The sequence below is a fragment of the Coregonus lavaretus genome (assembly GCF_964263955.1).
Source record: "Coregonus lavaretus genome assembly, chromosome: 3".
NCBI lineage: Eukaryota > Metazoa > Chordata > Actinopteri > Salmoniformes > Salmonidae > Coregonus > Coregonus lavaretus.
In genome coordinates this window covers 47,009,592-47,028,219 of record NC_139990.1, presented here as the reverse complement: position 1 = coordinate 47,028,219, position 18,628 = coordinate 47,009,592, and positions in this window count along the sequence as shown.

Here is an 18,628-nt window from a genome sequence, read left to right as displayed (position 1 = left end):
TGTACAAAATCAGCAGGGGATAAAATACTTTTTTCCCTCACTGTATGGTATTCATAGTATAGCTATAGTGCAGTATGTATAAACCTGATTTACAGTGAAGGGTATATAGCTACAGTACAATATGTATAATCCTGATTTACAGTAAAGGGTATAGAAATTCAGTGTATGTAGAGTAGCTACAGTACAGTATGTATAAACCTGATTTACAGTAAAGGGTATAGAAATGCAGTGTATGTAGAGTAGCTACAGTGCAGTATGTATAAACCTGATTTACAGTAAAGGGTATAGAAATGCAGTGTATGTAGAGTAGCTACAGTACAGTATGTATAAACCTGATTTACAGTAAAGGGTATAGAGCTACAGTTCAGTATGTATAAACCTGACATGGTCCTAAAGGAGGCCGCTTACAGAGCAGACAGGGTACGGGCACGGTTGCTAGGCAACCAGCGTGGCGCCTACATTAGATCAAATTTATTATATTCTGACATTCCCCCCCCTCTTTCAGTCTCTCCCTCCCTTCCTGCTTCTTTCACCCTTCTCTCTCTCTTCCCCCTCCCTCCTTCCTCTCAGACTACATTGACAGACAGAGAGCGTACACTAAGGCTCTGCAGCAGCTAGCATTTCCACTGCCACCCCCATATCTCTCACATACACGGTACCATGAGTCTTACCCTTAGGCAAGACCTTCTCTGACTTACAGGGCGTAAAGTCTGCACTCTGTCTAGACACCAGGCTGCATCACATGACTATCCAATCTGCACCACTATAATAATAATAATAATAATAATAATAATACTAATAACTAGTCTTATCACCTGCATTAGTTAGTGTGTAATACGATCTCTAAATGTTAATATTTGTTTTATCTCCAAACTAAGACGATCCATGAAGCAGAATCCATTCATTCAATAAAAATGCTACTGACATATACAGTATCTTCAGAAAGTTCAGAACTCTTGAGTTTTCCACATTTTGTTACAGCCTTATTCTAAAATGGATTAAATCAAACAAATTCCTCAGCAATCTACACACAATACCCCATAATGACAAAGCGAAAACAGGTTTTAGGACATTTTCTGCGAATGTATTAAAAATAAAAAGCAGAAATACCTTATTTACATAAGTATTCAGACCCTTTGCTATGAGACTCGAAATTGAGCTCAGACGCATCCTGTTTCCATTGATCAGCCTGATATTTCTAGAACTTGGAGTCCACTTGTGGTAAATTCAATTGATTGGACATGATTTGGAAAGGCACACACCTGTCTATATAAGGACCCACAGTTGACAGTGCATGTCAGAGCAAAAACCAAGCCATGAGGTCGAAGGAATTGTCCATAGAGCGCCGAGACAGGATTGTGTTGAGGCACAGATCTGGGGAAGGGTTCCAAAACATGTCTGCAGCATTGAAGGTCCCCAAGAACACAGTGGCCTCCGTCATTCTTAAATGGAAGAAGTTTGGAACCACCAAGACTCTTCCTAGAGCTGGACGACAGGCCAAACTGAGCAATCGGGGGAGAAGGGCCTTGGTCAGGGAGGTGACCAAGAACCCGATGGTCACTCTGACAGAGCTCCAGAGTTCCTCTGTGGAGATGGGAGAACCTTCCAGAAGGACAACCATCTCTGCAGCACTCCACTAATCAGGCCTTTATGGTAGAGTGGCCAGACGGAAGCCACTCAGTAAAAGGCACATGAAATCCCGCTTGGAGTTTGCCAAAAGGCACCTAAAGACTCTCAGACCATGAAAAACAAGATTCTCTGGTCTGATGAAACCAAGATTGAACTCTTTGGCCTGAATGCCAAGCGTCACATCTGGAGGAAATCTGGCACCATCCCTAAGGTGAAGCATGGTGGTGGCAGCATCATGCTGTGGGGATATTTTTCAGCAGCAGGGACTGGAAGACTAGTCAGGATCAAGGTAAAGATGAACAGAGCAAAGTACAGAGAGATCCTTGATGAAAACCTGCTCCAGAGCGCTCAGGACCTCAGACTGGGGGTGAAGATTCACCTTCCAACAGGATAACGATCCTAAGCACAGAGCCAAGACAACACAGGAGTGGCTTCGGGACAAGTCTCTGAATGTCCTTGAGTGGTCCAGCCAGAACCTGATCGAACATCTCTGGAGAGACCTGAAAATAGCTGTGCAGTGACACTCCCCATCCAACCTGACAGAGCTTGAGAAGATCTGCAGAGAAGAATGGGAGAAACTCCCCAAATACAGGTGTGCCAAGCTTGTAGTGTTATACCCAAGAAGACGTGAGGCTGTAATCGCTGCTAAAGGTCCTTCAACAAAGTACTGAGTAAAGGGTCTGAATACTTACGGAAATGTGATATTTCTGTTTTTTATTTTTAATAAGTTACCAAACATTTCTAAAAACCTATTTTTGCTTTGTCATTATGGGGTATTGTGTGTAGATTGATGAGGGGGGAAAAAACAATGTAATCCATTTTAGAATAAGGCTGTAACATAACAAAATGTGGAAAAAGTCAAGGGGTCTGAATACTTTCCAAAGGCACTTTAGCTCTATTTGCAGATGGACATTCTACATCAATATGTAAAGTACTGTACGAGGTGTACGGCTCATTCAATTAACTGCATACTTGCGCGATATGTTTTGACAGGTGAAATTACAGGATTGGTACAATATTCACCCTTCTGTCATCTCATGTCATCTCACATTTATAAAGATTATTTTAATGTATAATTTTAATTAGCTATCTTGTTTCATTATCCTTCCTCCTGTCTGTTTCGTTATTTTATTTTATGTCAAGCACTTTGTTACAAATAAAGCGCTATACAAATAGTGGTTATTATTGTATATAATTGTTGAGCTAATACAAACTCCACAAGGCAGAGAGAAAATGTCAGAAGAATATTTAAATGGAACCCACATCTAGAAACATTCTCCTCCTCTGCTCTCTTTGTTCAGAATGGAGATGACATCACAGCACTCTTCATAGGTCAGGACAGGTCACAATCGATGAAAGCCATGATGATAACAGCTTGAGCATGACACATCCATTTGACTCGGAGGCTTTGAAAGCTCCCTCCCAGCGGGGGCTGTAGGGATGTTATCTGGCAGTGTGAATACAACTACAAGGCAGTTAACGAAGCACTGCATTCTTGGGAAATTCACTTTTTTGTGTCATCGAGGGAGTAGCCATGACATCAAGAGAATAAAGCTAAATGGTCGGTGAGACAATAAGGGAGCGCGGGAGGGGTAGTTGAGTTTACAGTTAGGAAAAGAACCGGGATGGGCGACGTCGAGGGAATGTCACTGCTCAACAGAGCAACGTCCTCTCTCTCTCTCTCTCTCTCTCTCTCTCTCTCTCTCTCTCTCATTGCCATTCCCCTACTGCTGTTAGACCTGCTGATTTCTCAGAAAACCTTCATCCTGATTAATGAGTTAGTTTACAGGCCAGACAAACTCAAAATCATTGTCTTGTGCTTTGACTTTGTGTCAACTGCTTTCCAGAACTTATTTGTTTCTTCATTGACGGTTTAATGTGAAAAGGAGATGGAATTGAAAGGTATTCTGTCAGTGGAAAAGTACTGTCTGTTTGTAGCCCTGCAGATGCTGCCTCTCAGCCGCAGCAGCCCTCTCTTGTCTTCTCTGGTCTTCCACACTGGGAGACTCCCTCTCTTCCCACACGGATCACGACTCACAGCACAGCCCTGCTTCTGTTACAGGCCACAGGGAGAGACGGAGGGAGAGAGACTGCGATATGGAGAGATTGAGAAAGAGACAAAAATATACTGTGTATAGAGGGAAGAATGGAGGGAAGACGAGACATAGAAAGACAGAGAAGGATAGATGTACAGTTGAAGTCGGAAGTTTACATAAACCTTAGCCAAATACATTTAAACACAGTTTTTCACAATTCCTGACATTTAATCCTAGTAAACATTCCCCCTCTTAGGTCAGTTAGGAACACCACTTTATTTTAAGAATGTGAAATGTCAGAATTATAGTAGAGAGAATGATTTATTTCAGCTTTGATTTCTTTCATCACATTCCCAGTGGGTCAGAAGTTACATACACTCAATTAGTATTTGGTAGCATTGCCTTTAAATTGTTTAACTTGGGTAAAACGTTTCGGGAGCCTTCCACAAGCTTCCCACAATAAGTTGGGTGAATTTTGGCCCATTCCTCCTGACAGAGCTGGTGTAACTGAGTCAGGTTTGTAGGCCTCCTTGCTCGCACACGCTTTTTCAGTTCTGCCCACAAATGTTCCATAGGATTGAAGTCAGGGCTTTGTGATGGCCACTCAAATACCTTGACTTTGTTGTCCTTAAGCCATTTTGCCACAACTTTGGAAGTATGCTTGGGGTCATTGTCCATTTGGAAGACCCATTTGCGACCAAGCTTTAACTTTCTGACTGATGTCTTGAGATGTTGCTTCAATATATCCACATAATTTTCCTTCCTCATGATGCCATCTATTTTGTGAAGTGAACCAGTCCCTCCTGCAGCAAAGCACCCCCACAGCATGATTCTGCCACCCCCGTGCTTCACGGTTGGGATGGTGTTCTTCGGCTTGCAAGCCTGTTTCATCAGACCAGAGGAAATTTCTCCAAAAAGTACGATCTTTGTCCGCATGTGCAGTTGCAAACCGTAGTCTGGCTTTTTTATGGCGGTGTTGGAGCAGTGGCTTCTTCCTTGCTGAGCGGCCTTTCAGGTTATGTCGATATAGGACTCGTTTTACTGTGGATACAGATACTTTTGGACCTGTTTCCTCCAGCATCTTCACAAGATCCTTTGCTGTTGTTCTGGGATTGATTTGCACTTTTCGCACCAAAGTACGTTCATCTCTAGGAGACAGAACGCGTCTCCTTCCTGAGTGGTATGACGGCAGTGCAGTCCCATGGTGTTTATACTTGTGTACTATTGTTTGTACAGATGAACGTGGTACCTTCAGGCGTTTGGAAATTGCTCCCTAGGATGAACCAGACTTGTGGAGGTCTACAATCTTTTTTCTGAGGTCTTGGCTGATTTCTTTTGATTTTCCCATGATGTCAAGCAAAGAGGCACTGAGTTTGAAGGTAGGCCTTGAAATACATCCACACGTACACCTCCAATTGACTCAAATGATGTCAGTTAGTCTATCAGAAGCTTCTAAAGCCATGACATCATTTTCTGGAATTTTCCAAGCTGTTTAAAGGCACAGTCAACTTAGTGTATGTAAACTTCTGACCCACTGGAATTGTGATACAGTGAATTATAAGTGAAATAATCTGTCTGTAAACAATTGTTGGAAAAATTACTTGTGTCATGCACAAAGTAGATGTCCTAACCGACTTGCCAAAACTATAGTTTGTTAACAAGAAATTTGTGGAGTGGTTGAAAAATGTGTTTTAATGACTCCAACCTAAGTGTATGTAAACTTCCGACTTCAACTGTAGATAGAGAAAGAGATGTAAAAATAGAGAGAGAAAGATATAGCAAGAAGAGAATTACAGATGGAGGGATAAAGAGAGTGAAATCAATCTGCCGTGCAGGGCTGGTTGTGTCAGATTCTTCCGGAAGCACGACTAAAAATACAAGCGACTGGAGACGATGCATGTGTGAGCGTGAAACAAAATAAACAGGCCTGAGAAAAATCCATAAAACATGATGGTGCAATAGATATGTGTCTGTGTGTGTGTGTGTGTGTGTGTGCACGCGTTTCATAGTGTGTGTGTCACAGCGTGTGTCACACGCGGGGCGTTATATTGACATTTATAACACTTATAACACACATAGGTATCCGTGGCGACAGAGCCGGGAGCTGTGTGTCGCTGTGTGTCTCAGAACACCTGCTGACGGTGTGGAAGTGTTCAGGTGAGGTGACAGCGCGCTAACGTCGTCATTGTGACAATGGAAACCCTCGGCATGAGCTGACGTAGACAGCTTGACAGCCTGACAAATAGGCTGTGATACACTATATATACAAAAGTATGTGGACACCCCTTCAAATTAGTGGTTTCGGCTGTTTCAGCCACACCCGTTGCTGACAGGTGTATAAAATCGAGCGCACAGCCATGCAATCTCCATAGACAAACATTGGTAGTAGAATGGCCTTACTGAAGAGCTCAGTGACTTTCAATGTGGCACCGTCATAGGATGCCACCTTTCCAAAAAGTCAGTCAGTTTGTCAAATTTCTGCCCTGCTAGAGCTGCCTCGGTCAACTGTAAGTGCTGTTATTGTGAAGTGGAAACGTCTATGAGCAACAACGGCTCAGCCGCAAAGTGGTAGGCCACACAAGCTCACAGAACGGGACCGGCAAGTGCTGAAGCGCATAGCGCTTAAAACATTTTTGTCCTCGGTTGCAACACTCACTACCGAGTTCCAAACTGCCTCTGGTAGCAACGTCAGCACAATAACTGTTCGTCGGGAGCTTTAAATAAATGGGTTTCCATGGCCGAGCAGCAGCACACAAGCCTAAGATCACCATGGGCAATGCCAAGTGTCGGCTGGAGTGGTGTAAAGCACGCCGCCATTGGACTCTGGAGCAGTCACATGACCATCTGGCCAAATCTGGGTTTGGCGGATGCCAGGAGAACACTACCTGCCCGAATACATAGTGCCAACTCTAAAGTTTGGTGGAGGAGGAATAATGGTCTGGGGCTGTTTTTCATGGTTCGTGCTAGGCCCCTTAGTTCCAGTGAAGGGAAATCTTAATGGTACAGCATACAATGACATTCTAGACGATTCTGTGCTTTCAACTTTGTGGCAACAGTTTGGGGAAGGCCCTTTCCTGTTTCAGCATGACAATGCCCCCGTGCACAAAGCGAGGTCCATACAGAAATGGTTTGTCGAGATCGGTGTGGAAGAACTTGACTGGCCTGCACAGAACCCTGACCTCAACCCCATCAAACACCTTTGGGATGAATTGGAACGCCGACTGCGAGTCAGGCCTAATCTCCCAACATCAGTGCCCGACCTCACTAATGATCTTGTGGCTGAATGGAAGCAAGTCCCTGCAGCAATGTTCCAACCTCAAGTGGGAAGCCTTCCCAGAAGAGTGGAGGCTGTTATAGCAGAAACGGGGGGACCAACTCCATATTAATGCCCATGATTTTGGAAGGAGAGTATCTGCAGAGTAGTGTATCTGCAGAGGGGAAAATAGAAGGACACATGAGCTCAGGTAAAAGGTGTTTTTACTGACTTCAATAACTCTACACAACACGTCTGACTTTTTGGGAGGCCTCAGTGGTGCATATTGCTACTTTGTCTTCTATTGTCTGTGTCATAACCCCCAGCTATCAAACGCTGACTCGGCTGCTGCACTCTCAGGGGGAAATAAAAGAGGAATCAGCCATTAGACTGGAGGAACAAACAGCCATATTAATAAGTGCTTCTCAAGTCTACAAGAAGTTGAACTGTAGCTGAGACATGATGCATCTAAACAGCTTGACCCTGTGTTTTACTCAGCACAAACACACACACACACTCAGTCAGTCAGTCAGTCAAACACACAAACACTCAATTCCCACAACCTGTCAGCCGTGAGTTAATTGCCAGGGGCTAGCCCATCAGTTGGGTGGACGGGGGGGCCTGCAGTTGGCTGTTTTTCCAGCGTCGTAGCCCCCGTTAGCCCACCCCTGCTGTGTGTGTGTATGTATCACCCCTGCTGTGTGTGTGTGTATGTATCACCCCTGCTGGGAGTGCTGACCCCACAGCATGAGGCCCGTCTGGACTGCTGAGCAGGCCTTAGTCCCCATGTCTTCCTCTCACTGGGCTAGCTGGCATGCTGCGCACACACACACACACACACACCACTACCACCCTGCAGCCGCTGCTGCTGTTGCAGCCGCTACCCATAAATATCAGAGTGTGTTCCTGCCAGCCCTGCACTAATAGGCCTAATGCTTCCTGAGGAGCTGCCCGGAGCTGCATTAGGCCTGGATGGTCCATTGATTTAAAGCAAAGAGGCCGGCCCTGCACTGCCGCCCACTGCTCTACATGGGCCGGCTTCCAGTCACTAACCCACAGGGTTATCGCCCAAATGCAATTAAGGCGCTTAAAAGTGCTTTTTCAGGAAGACACTGGAAATAATGAGGGAGAGGCAGGCTGGACCGGGCCGGTCCTATGCTGAGTGGGTGAGTGGGTGGGTGGTTGGGTGGAGGCCGAGCCGAGCCGCGCACTAGCCGGGAGGAAATGGCTACAGTGAAGAAATGAAAGGAACGCTGGCTATGATATGTAATATCACTAGGAGATGCAGCTCTGAATGGATGTCTCAGGGAGAGGAACAGAGCAATGCTTTGTAGCCCCAGTGACGAACATAGGGTCTGCGTCCCAAATGGCACACTTTTTCCCTTTATAGTGCACTAATTTTGACCAGGGCTCTGGTCAAAAGTAGTGCACTGTATAGGAAATAGGGTGCCATTTGGGACGCCCCCAGGGAAAGTCATACCCAGAGGATTTGGGAACATTAGTGTTTAATGGGGTAATTATGTCGGCTGTTCTTCGCCTCACTGTGTATGCTGGGCCTTATGCAATTCTGACTGGATGCAGACAATTGAGTTTCATCATTGGACACTCAGGGAAAATGTGTGCTGGTTCCGACCTCGCTGCCCTTAAGTACCTCCGCAGCACATAATAACATACTGTAATTTGTCTGTAATGCAAAGTTTTATGATTGATACTTGTAATTCAATTTTTTATTTACCCAGAAATGTGAACCACATTTTTTTGTTAGCTACAGTACATTTCTTGGATTGGAAAGCAAGCTGTCCTACATTCTGTGGGTGTCTGCACTAAATGTAGAGTATTATTATTATGTAAATGAGAGAGAGAGAGAGAATGTGTGTGAGAGCTAAAGAGCGAGAGGAAGAAAGAGAGAGAGAGAGAGAGGTCTGATGTCCTAAGGCCCAAATTAATCATAGTGGCTTTTTCATATAAAAAGACAAGAAAAAGGGAGATTTGTATAAGAGAGGGAATAAACTAGTCAGAGAGAGGAGAGGGGGTTGGGAGGAGATGGAAGCTAACACACTAAGATAATGAAGTGGGAGAGAGAGGGATGGGGAGAGAGGGAGAAAGAGAGGGAGAGAGGGAGAAAGAGAGAGCGAGAAGGAGAGAGAGAGAGGGAAGGAGAGAGAGATGCAATGCGAGGGCTGCAGACTGCTGCTGTTGTGCTCGTCTGCATCCAGTAAAACTCCACCGTTTCTGCAATCAAAAGCCTCATCATTTCACCCAAATAACTAGCTTGCCGTTGTCGTGAAATGGCAACAAATCATTGGCACTTCAGCCGACATAAAGCTTGGTCTGCTAAGCCTGACGAGGAGCCAAATATTCAATTTATCTTCCTCAAGATCAGTGATTATGAACTGTGAATGGGATTCTGATGGAGGTAGGCTAAGAGTGCAGGCGTCTGATTGAGTACACAGGCCAAGGAAATGAAGAGATAGTCTAACTGCTAATAGAAATGGTCCTTTAAATAATAATTATTTATTTGATGTCTACATACTGGAGATTTGTTAGTTTGGAACAAAGGTCCAAGGTGTCTATTTTGTGTTTGATAAAGGCCTGGGTAGCATGTGTACAGGACATGTATTTGTTTATCTCCAATACCATGTTATGTTCAGAATCAAAAGCCTTATGCAGGAGTTTAAATAAAACCCCACTGTGTCACCAGCTAACATGACATGCCTTCAAGAAGAATAACATAACATTGTTAGAGAGTGTATCCATATGCGTGCAGGAAAATATTGTGTCCCAAACGGCACCCTATTCCCTATATAGTGCACTACTGGATTTGCAGCTAGGCTAAAAGCTCTTCTGTCCATTCAGTGCTAACAACATCAGGGGGCAATCACATTTATAAATGCCACAGTGGAAGGCGTGTCCGGCCTGGGCGAAGAGTATGTGTGTGTTCGTGTGTAAGTATGGGACCTTTCTAATGGCTGTGTATGGAAGAGTACTGGAGCAGAGGAGGAGTTTTTTTTAGAGTGTCATTACTGACTGTAGTGGTATGACTCATATCTAAAGAAAGCTCACTTTGATGTTCACTGTTCTTAAGTTGTCTAAGTCACGGTGTGTGAACATGAAATGATAGAGACAGACACACACACACACACGATAAAAAGATGGGACATACAGTGGGTAAAAAAAGTATTTAGTCAGCCACCAATTGTGCAAGTTCTCCCACTTAAAAAGATGAGAGAGGCCTGTAATTTTCATCATAGGTACACGTCAACTATGACAGACAAATTGAGGAAAACAAATCCAGAAAATCACATTGTAGGATTTTTAATGAATTTATTTGCAAATTATGGTGGAAAATAAGTATTTGGTCACCTACAAACAAGCAAGATTTCTGGCTCTCACAGACCTGTAACTTCTTCTTTAAGAGGCTCCTCTGTCCTCCACTCGTTACCTGTATTAATGGCACCTGTTTGAACTTGTTATCAGTATAAAAGACACCTGTCCACAACCTCAAACAGTCACACTCCAAACTCCTCTATGGCCAAGACCAAAGAGCTGTCAAAGGACACCAGAAACAAAATTGTAGACCTGCACCAGGCTGGGAAGACTGAATCTGCAATAGGTAAGCAGCTTGGTTTGAAGAAATCAACTGTGGGAGCAATTATTAGGAAACGGAAGACATACAAGACCACTGATAATCTCCCTCGATCTGGGGCTCCACGCAAGATCTCACCCCGTGGGGTCAAAATGATCACAAGAACGGTGAGCAAAAATCCCAGAACCACATGGGGGGACCTAGTGAATTACCTGCAGAGAGCTGGGACCAAAGTAACAAAGCCTACCATCAGTAACACACTACGCCGCCAGGGACTCAAATCCTGCAGTGCCAGACGTGTCCCCCTGCTTAAGCCAGTACATGTCCAGGCCCGTCTGAAGTTTGCTAGAGTGCATTTGGATGATCCAGAAGAGGATTGAGAGAATGTCATATGGTCAGATGAAACCAAAATAGAACTTTTTGGTAAAAACTCAACTCGTCGTGTTTGGAGGACAAAGAATGCTGAGTTGCATCCAAAGAACACCATACCTACTGTGAAGCATGGGGGTGGAAACATCATGCTTTGGGGCTGTTTTTCTGCAAAGGGACCAGGACGACTGATCCATGTAAAGGAAAGAATGAATGGGGCCATGTATCGTGAGATTTTGAGTGAAAACCTCCTTCCATCAGCAAGGGCATTGAAGATGAAACGTGGCTTGGTCTTTCAGCATGACAATGATCCCAAACACACCGCCCGGGCAACGAAGGAGTGGCTTCGTAAGAAGCATTTCAAGGTCCTGGAGTGGCCTAGCCAGTCTCCAGATCTCAACCCCATAGAAAGTCTTTGGAGGGAGTTGAAAGTCTGTGTTGCCCAGCGACAGCCCCAAAACATCACTGCTCTATAGGAGATCTGCATGGAGGAATGTGCCAAAATACCAGCAACAGTGTGTGAAAACCTTGTGATGACTTACAGAAAACGTTTGACCTGTGTCATTGCCAACAAAGGGTATATAACAAAGTATTGAGAAACTTTTGTTATTGACCAAATACTTATTTTCCACCTAAATTTGCAAATAAATTCATTAAAAATTCTACAATGTGATTTTCTCATTTTGTCTGTCATAGTTGACGTGTACCTATGATGAAAATTACAGGCCTCTCTCATCTTTTTAAGTGGGAGAACTTGCACAATTGGTGGCTGACTAAATACTTTTTTCCCCCACTATATATAATTGACAAACATACAGCTGTAGTTTACTCCATACTCTGTGATACAAAATCATTGTTTGTTCCATACTGTCTGACAAGCTTGTGGGACTCAGCTGTCACAGACAGTTATTTTCGTAGCTGTTTGGCTTTTCTCTGAGGAAAACCTGCAATTTGCAGCCAGCCAGCCTTCGCGCTGCACAGCCAGCCTCAATACATCGTCCCCGGACACCACAGTGATGGTGATTATAATCTTTAATACCATCGCATTGCAGTTGACCATTATTGAGTTCTTTCAGGGGGGCAAATTAATATTTGGATTACCAAAGATGTCAGTTGGATTTTTTCTCTCTAATTCAACCTATTTTCCCCATGACAGAGCAGGGGGACATTTTGATTGTTTCCAAACAACTCGCTGTCGAGATATTGGGGATCTAAGAACCCCCTCCCATCTCATGACTTTCTGCATTCCAAAGTAATGTACACTGGGCTAAATTACGTATTGAAATATTCATGTATTCAGCCGAGCTCTATGTGCGCGTTTACACCTACACAGAGCTGGTGACAGCCAGACAGTTTGTTTTACAATGAGCTCTCTCCCTCAGGAGAGACGTACTAAAGGCAGGAATTTAAATCTGAAAAAGCAACATTAAGAAGGGCTTTTCCCCCCTCACGATGGGTGTGTGATTGAAGGCTGGAAGGCTGAGGCTGGGCTGTTGAGGATGGAGCCAGGAGATAATGAATACAATACAGGTGCTTGGGTTTAGCTCAGGTTATGATGAGGTGTCAGAAAAGCGCATTACCATGGCAGGGGAATCCTCCCCTTCTTTCTCTCTGGAACACACACCCACACACACACAGATACACACACACACACACACAAACACACACACACACACAAACACACACACACACAGATACACACACACACAGATACACACACACACACACACAAACACACACACACACAGATACACACACACACACACAGGTACACACAGATACACACACACACACACACACACACACACACACAGATACACACACACACACAGATACACACACACACACACACAGATACACACACACACACACACACAGCCAAGCATGTTCTCTCTCTCTCTCTCTCTCCTACTTTTCTTTCTCTGCTGGGTCAGCAGAATAATGTTGAAGTGATGTGGTGCTGTGTATTGCAGTGGTGCATGATTTTTTATACATTTAGAGAGTCATTTTTTCAATTGGAATTGGTTGTAATTCATAGATTCTGTGTAATATTACAGTATGTCATTGGCCTTCATGTACAATTAAGAACTTTCTCTCTAAAACGTGGAAAGTATAATATCTTAACATTTTCCAGCTACTTGCATTTCTGGCAATCAATATACCAAAAGGAGCTCATCCATCACTGCTACGTTTCAGATGATACATTACAGGATAACTATGGTGTGGTGCATGTTACGATGTCTGCATCACTACCCAGCATCCTCTTAGCTTGTCTTTGTTGCATTGAGGATGGGGGTTGTTTAACATGCTGTTGCTGTCTTTGTGGCGTTGAGGATGGGGATTGTTTAACATGCTGTTTTTATCTTTGTTGCATTGAGGATGGGGGTTGTTTAACATGCTGGGGAGTGAGGAGGGAACCTGAGGAGAGAGAGAGGCTCTATCTCAATTGCTTAAAATCCTCTCTCCTTTCTTCCGGTCAGTTCTTTCAGAACCGAACAGAGATAGCATGCTGCGGTAAGGTGTGTGGTACGGGTGGTACTGTGTGTGGTATGGTGTGTAAAGTACGGGTGGTGTGGTACTGTGTGTGGTATGGTGCGTGCAGTACGGGTGGTGTGGTACTGTGTGTGGTATGGTACGTGCAGTACGGGTGGTGTGGTACTGTGTGTGGTATGGTACGTGCAGTACGGGTGGTGTGGTACTGTGTGTGGTATGGGTGGTGGATGCTTTGTTCTATAACAGCACCCAGGCCGTGGCCCTCTTGCTAAGGACACTGGGAGTGTCAGATGGAGTTCCAAGCTGTCAGGCTATTAACCCATCTACAGGGGCCAGGGAGGAGAAGAGAAGAGACTAACAGTATGTTAACTACCCTAACAGTAGAGACTAACAGCAGGTTAACTAGCCTAACATAAGAGACTAACAGCATGTTAACTAGCCTAACATAAGAGACTAACAGCATGTTAACTACCCTAACAGAAGAGACTAACAGCATGTTAACTACCCTAACAGTAGAGACTAACAGCATGTTAACTAGCCTAACAGTAGAGACTAACAGCATGTTAACTACCCTAACATAAGAGACTAACCGCATGTTAACTACCCTAACATAAGAGACTAACAGCATGTTAACTAGCCTAACATAAGAGACTAACAACATGTTAACTACATACCAGAAGAGACTAACATCATGTTAACTAGCCTAACAGAAGAGACTAACAGCATGTTAACTACCCTAACAGAAGAGACTAACAGCATGTTAACTACCCTAACAGAAGAGACTAACAGCATGTTAACTACCCTAACAGAAGAGACTAACAGCATGTTAACTAGCCTAACAGTAGAGACTAACAGCATGTTAACTACCCTAACAGTAGAGACTAACATCATGTTAACTAGCCTAACATAAGAGACTAACAGCATGTTAACTAGCCTAACAGAAGAGACTAACAGCATGTTAACTAGCCTAACATAAGAGACTAACAGTATGTTAACTACCCTAACAGAAGAGACTAACAGCATGTTAACTACCCTAACATAAGAGACTAACAGCATGTTAAATACCCTAACAGAAGAGACTAACATCATGTTAACTAGCCTAACAGTAGAGATTAACAGCATGTTAACTAGCCTAACAGTAGAGACTAACAGCATGTTAACTACCCTAACATAAGAGACTAACAGCATGTTAACTAGCCTAACAGTAGACACTAACAGCATGTTAACTACCCTAACAGAAGAGACTAACAGCATGTTAACTACCCTAACATAAGAGACTAACAGCATGTTAACTAGCCTAACATAAGAGACTAACAGCATGTTAACTAGCCTAACATAAGAGACTAACAGCATGTTAACTACCCTAACATAAGAGACTAACAGCATGTTAACTACCCTAACAGAAGAGACTAACATCATGTTAACTAGCCTAACAGTAGAGACTAACAGCATGTTAACTAGCCTAACATAAGAGACTAACAGCATGTTAACTAGCCTAACATAAGAGACTAACAGCATGTTAACTACCATACCAGAAGAGACTAACAGCATGTTAACTAGCCTAACAGAAGATACTAACAGCATGTTAACTACCATACCAGAAGAGACTAACAGCATGTTAACTAGCCTAACAGAAGAGACTAACAGCATGTTAACTACCATACCAGAAGAGACTAACAGCATGTTAACTAGCCTAACAGAAGATACTAACAGCATGTTAACTACCATACTAGAAGAGACTAGCAGCATGTTAACTAGCCTAACAGAAGAGACTAACAGTATGTTAACTACCCTAACATAAGAGACTAACAGCATGTTAACTAGCCTAACAGTAGACACTAACAGCATGTTAACTACCCTAACATAAGAGACTAACAGCATGTTAACTACCCTAACATAAGAGACTAACAGCATGTTAACTAGCCTAACATAAGAGACTAACAGCATGTTAACTAGCCTAACGTAAGAGACTAACAGCATGTTAACTACCCTAACAGAAGAGACTAACAGCATGTTAACTACCCTAACAGAAGAGACTAACAGCATGTTAACTACCCTAACAGTAGAGACTAACATCATGTTAACCTGCCTAACATAAGAGACTAACAGCATGTTAACTAGCCTAACATAAGAGACTAACAGCATGTTAACTACCATACCAGAAGAGACTAACAGCATGTTAACTAGCCTAACAGAAGATACTAACAGCATGTTAACTACCATACCAGAAGAGACTAGCAGCATGTTAACTAGCCTAACAGAAGAGACTAACAGTATGTTAACTACCCTAACAGAAGAGACTAACAGCATGTTAACTAGCCTAACATAAGAGACTAACAGCATGTTAACTACCCTAACAGTAGAGACTAACATCATGTTAACTAGCCTAACATAAGAGACTAACAGCATGTTAACTACCCTAACATAAGAGACTAACAGCATGTTAACTAGCGAACATAAGAGATTAACAGCATGTTAACTAGCCTAACATAAGAGACTAACAGCATGTTAACTACCCTAACAGAAGAGACTAACAGCATGTTAACTAGCCTAACATTACAGACTAACAGCATGTTAACTACCCTAACATAAGAGACTAACAGCATGTTAACTAGCCTAACATAAGAGACTAACAGCATGTTAACTACCATACCAGAAGAGACTAACAGCATGTTAACTAGCCTAACAGAAGATACTAACAGCATGTTAACTACCATACCAGAAGAGACTAACAGCATGTTAACTAGCCTAACAGAAGAGACTAACAGCATGTTAACTACCATACCAGAAGAGACTAACAGCATGTTAACTAGCCTAACAGAAGATACTAACAGCATGTTAACTACCATACTAGAAGAGACTAGCAGCATGTTAACTAGCCTAACAGAAGAGACTAACAGTATGTTAACTACCCTAACATAAGAGACTAACAGCATGTTAACTAGCCTAACAGTAGACACTAACAGCATGTTAACTACCCTAACATAAGAGACTAACAGCATGTTAACTACCCTAACATAAGAGACTAACAGCATGTTAACTAGCCTAACATAAGAGACTAACAGCATGTTAACTAGCCTAACGTAAGAGACTAACAGCATGTTAACTACCCTAACAGAAGAGACTAACAGCATGTTAACTACCCTAACAGAAGAGACTAACAGCATGTTAACTACCCTAACAGTAGAGACTAACATCATGTTAACCTGCCTAACATAAGAGACTAACAGCATGTTAACTAGCCTAACATAAGAGACTAACAGCATGTTAACTACCATACCAGAAGAGACTAACAGCATGTTAACTAGCCTAACAGAAGATACTAACAGCATGTTAACTACCATACCAGAAGAAACTAGCAGCATGTTAACTAGCCTAACAGAAGAGACTAACAGTATGTTAACTACCCTAACAGAAGAGACTAACAGCATGTTAACTAGCCTAACATAAGAGACTAACAGCATGTTAACTACCCTAACAGTAGAGACTAACATCATGTTAACTAGCCTAACATAAGAGACTAACAGCATGTTAACTACCCTAACATAAGAGACTAACAGCATGTTAACTAGCGAACATAAGAGATTAACAGCATGTTAACTAGCCTAACATAAGAGACTAACAGCATGTTAACTACCCTAACAGAAGAGACTAACAGCATGTTAACTAGCCTAACATTACAGACTAACAGCATGTTAACTACCCTAACATAAGAGACTAACAACATGTTAACTAGCCTAACATAAGAGACTAACAGCATGTTAACTACCCTAACAGTAGAGACTAACAGCATGTTAACTACCCTAACATAAGAGACTAACCGCATGTTAACTAGCCTAACGAGAATTTATAGGACACATAATCAACGCTAACTAACCACAGGTGTACAACAATCAGACAAAAGCAAACGAACATAGAAACATACAACGGTGGTAGCTAGTATTCCGGGGACGACGACCGCCGAAACCTGCCCGAGCAAGGAGGAGGAGCAGCCTCGGCAGATTCAGTGACAATACCCCACCCTTGACGCGCGGCTCCAGCCGTGCGCCGACCCCGGCCTCGGGGACGACCAGGAGGACGCGGTGCAGGGCGCATAGGGTGACTACGGTGGAACTCAGTCAGGAGAGACGGGTCTAGGATGTCCCTCCTCGGGCACCCAGCACCGCTCCTCCGGGCCGTACCCCTCCCACTCCACAAGATATTGGAGACCCCCCATCCGACATCTCGAATCCAAGATGGACCGAACTGTGTACGCCGGAGCCCCCTCGATGTCCAATGGGGGCGGAGGAGTCTCTGCTATCTCACCTTCCTGGAGTGGACCAGCTACCACCGGCCTGAGAAGAGACACATGGAACGAGGGGTTAATATTCTTATACTCAATAGGTAGTAGTAACCTGTAACACACCTCGTTCAATCTCCTCAGGACTTTAAAGGGCCCTACAAACCGCCGACCCAGCTTCCGGCAGGGCAGGCGGAGGGGTAGGTTTCTGGTCGAGAGCCAGACTCGATCTCCAGGTGCGTACACCGGCCCCTCACTGCGGTGGAGATCGGCGCTCGCTTTCTGTCGACGGATGGCCCGCTGCAGATGGACGTGTGCAGCGTTCCACGTCTCCTCCGAGCGCCCTACCCACTCATCCACCGCAGGGGCCTCGATCTGGCTCTGATGCCACGGTGCCAGAACCGGCTGGTAACCTAACACACATTGGAAAGGGGTTAGGTTGGTGGAGGAGTGGCGAAGAGAATTCTGGGCCATCTCTGCCCAGGGAATATACCTCGCCCACACAATACGACCTCAGAAACCTACCCACATCCTGGTTCACACGTTCTACCTGCCCATTACTCTCCGGGTGGTACCCCGAGGTAAGGCTCACCGAGATCCCCAGGCGCTCCATGAACGCTCTCCAGACTCGGGAGGTGAACTGGGGACCTCGATCAGACACTATATCCTCGGGTACCCCGTAATGCCGGAAGACGTGGGTGAATAGTGCCTCAGCGGTCTGCAAGGCAGTGGGAAGACCTGGCATTGGGAGAAGACGACAGGCTTTAGAGAACCGATCCACAACGACCAGTATGGTGGTATTCCCCTGAGAGGGGGGAAGGTCTGTAACAAAGTCCACCGAGAGGTGAGACCAGGGTCGTTGTGGAACGGGCAGGGGTTGTAACTTACCCCTGGGCAGATGTCTGGGCGCCTTACACTGGGCGCACACCGAACAGGAGGAGACATAAACCCTCACATCCCTGGCTAACGTTGGCCACCAGTAC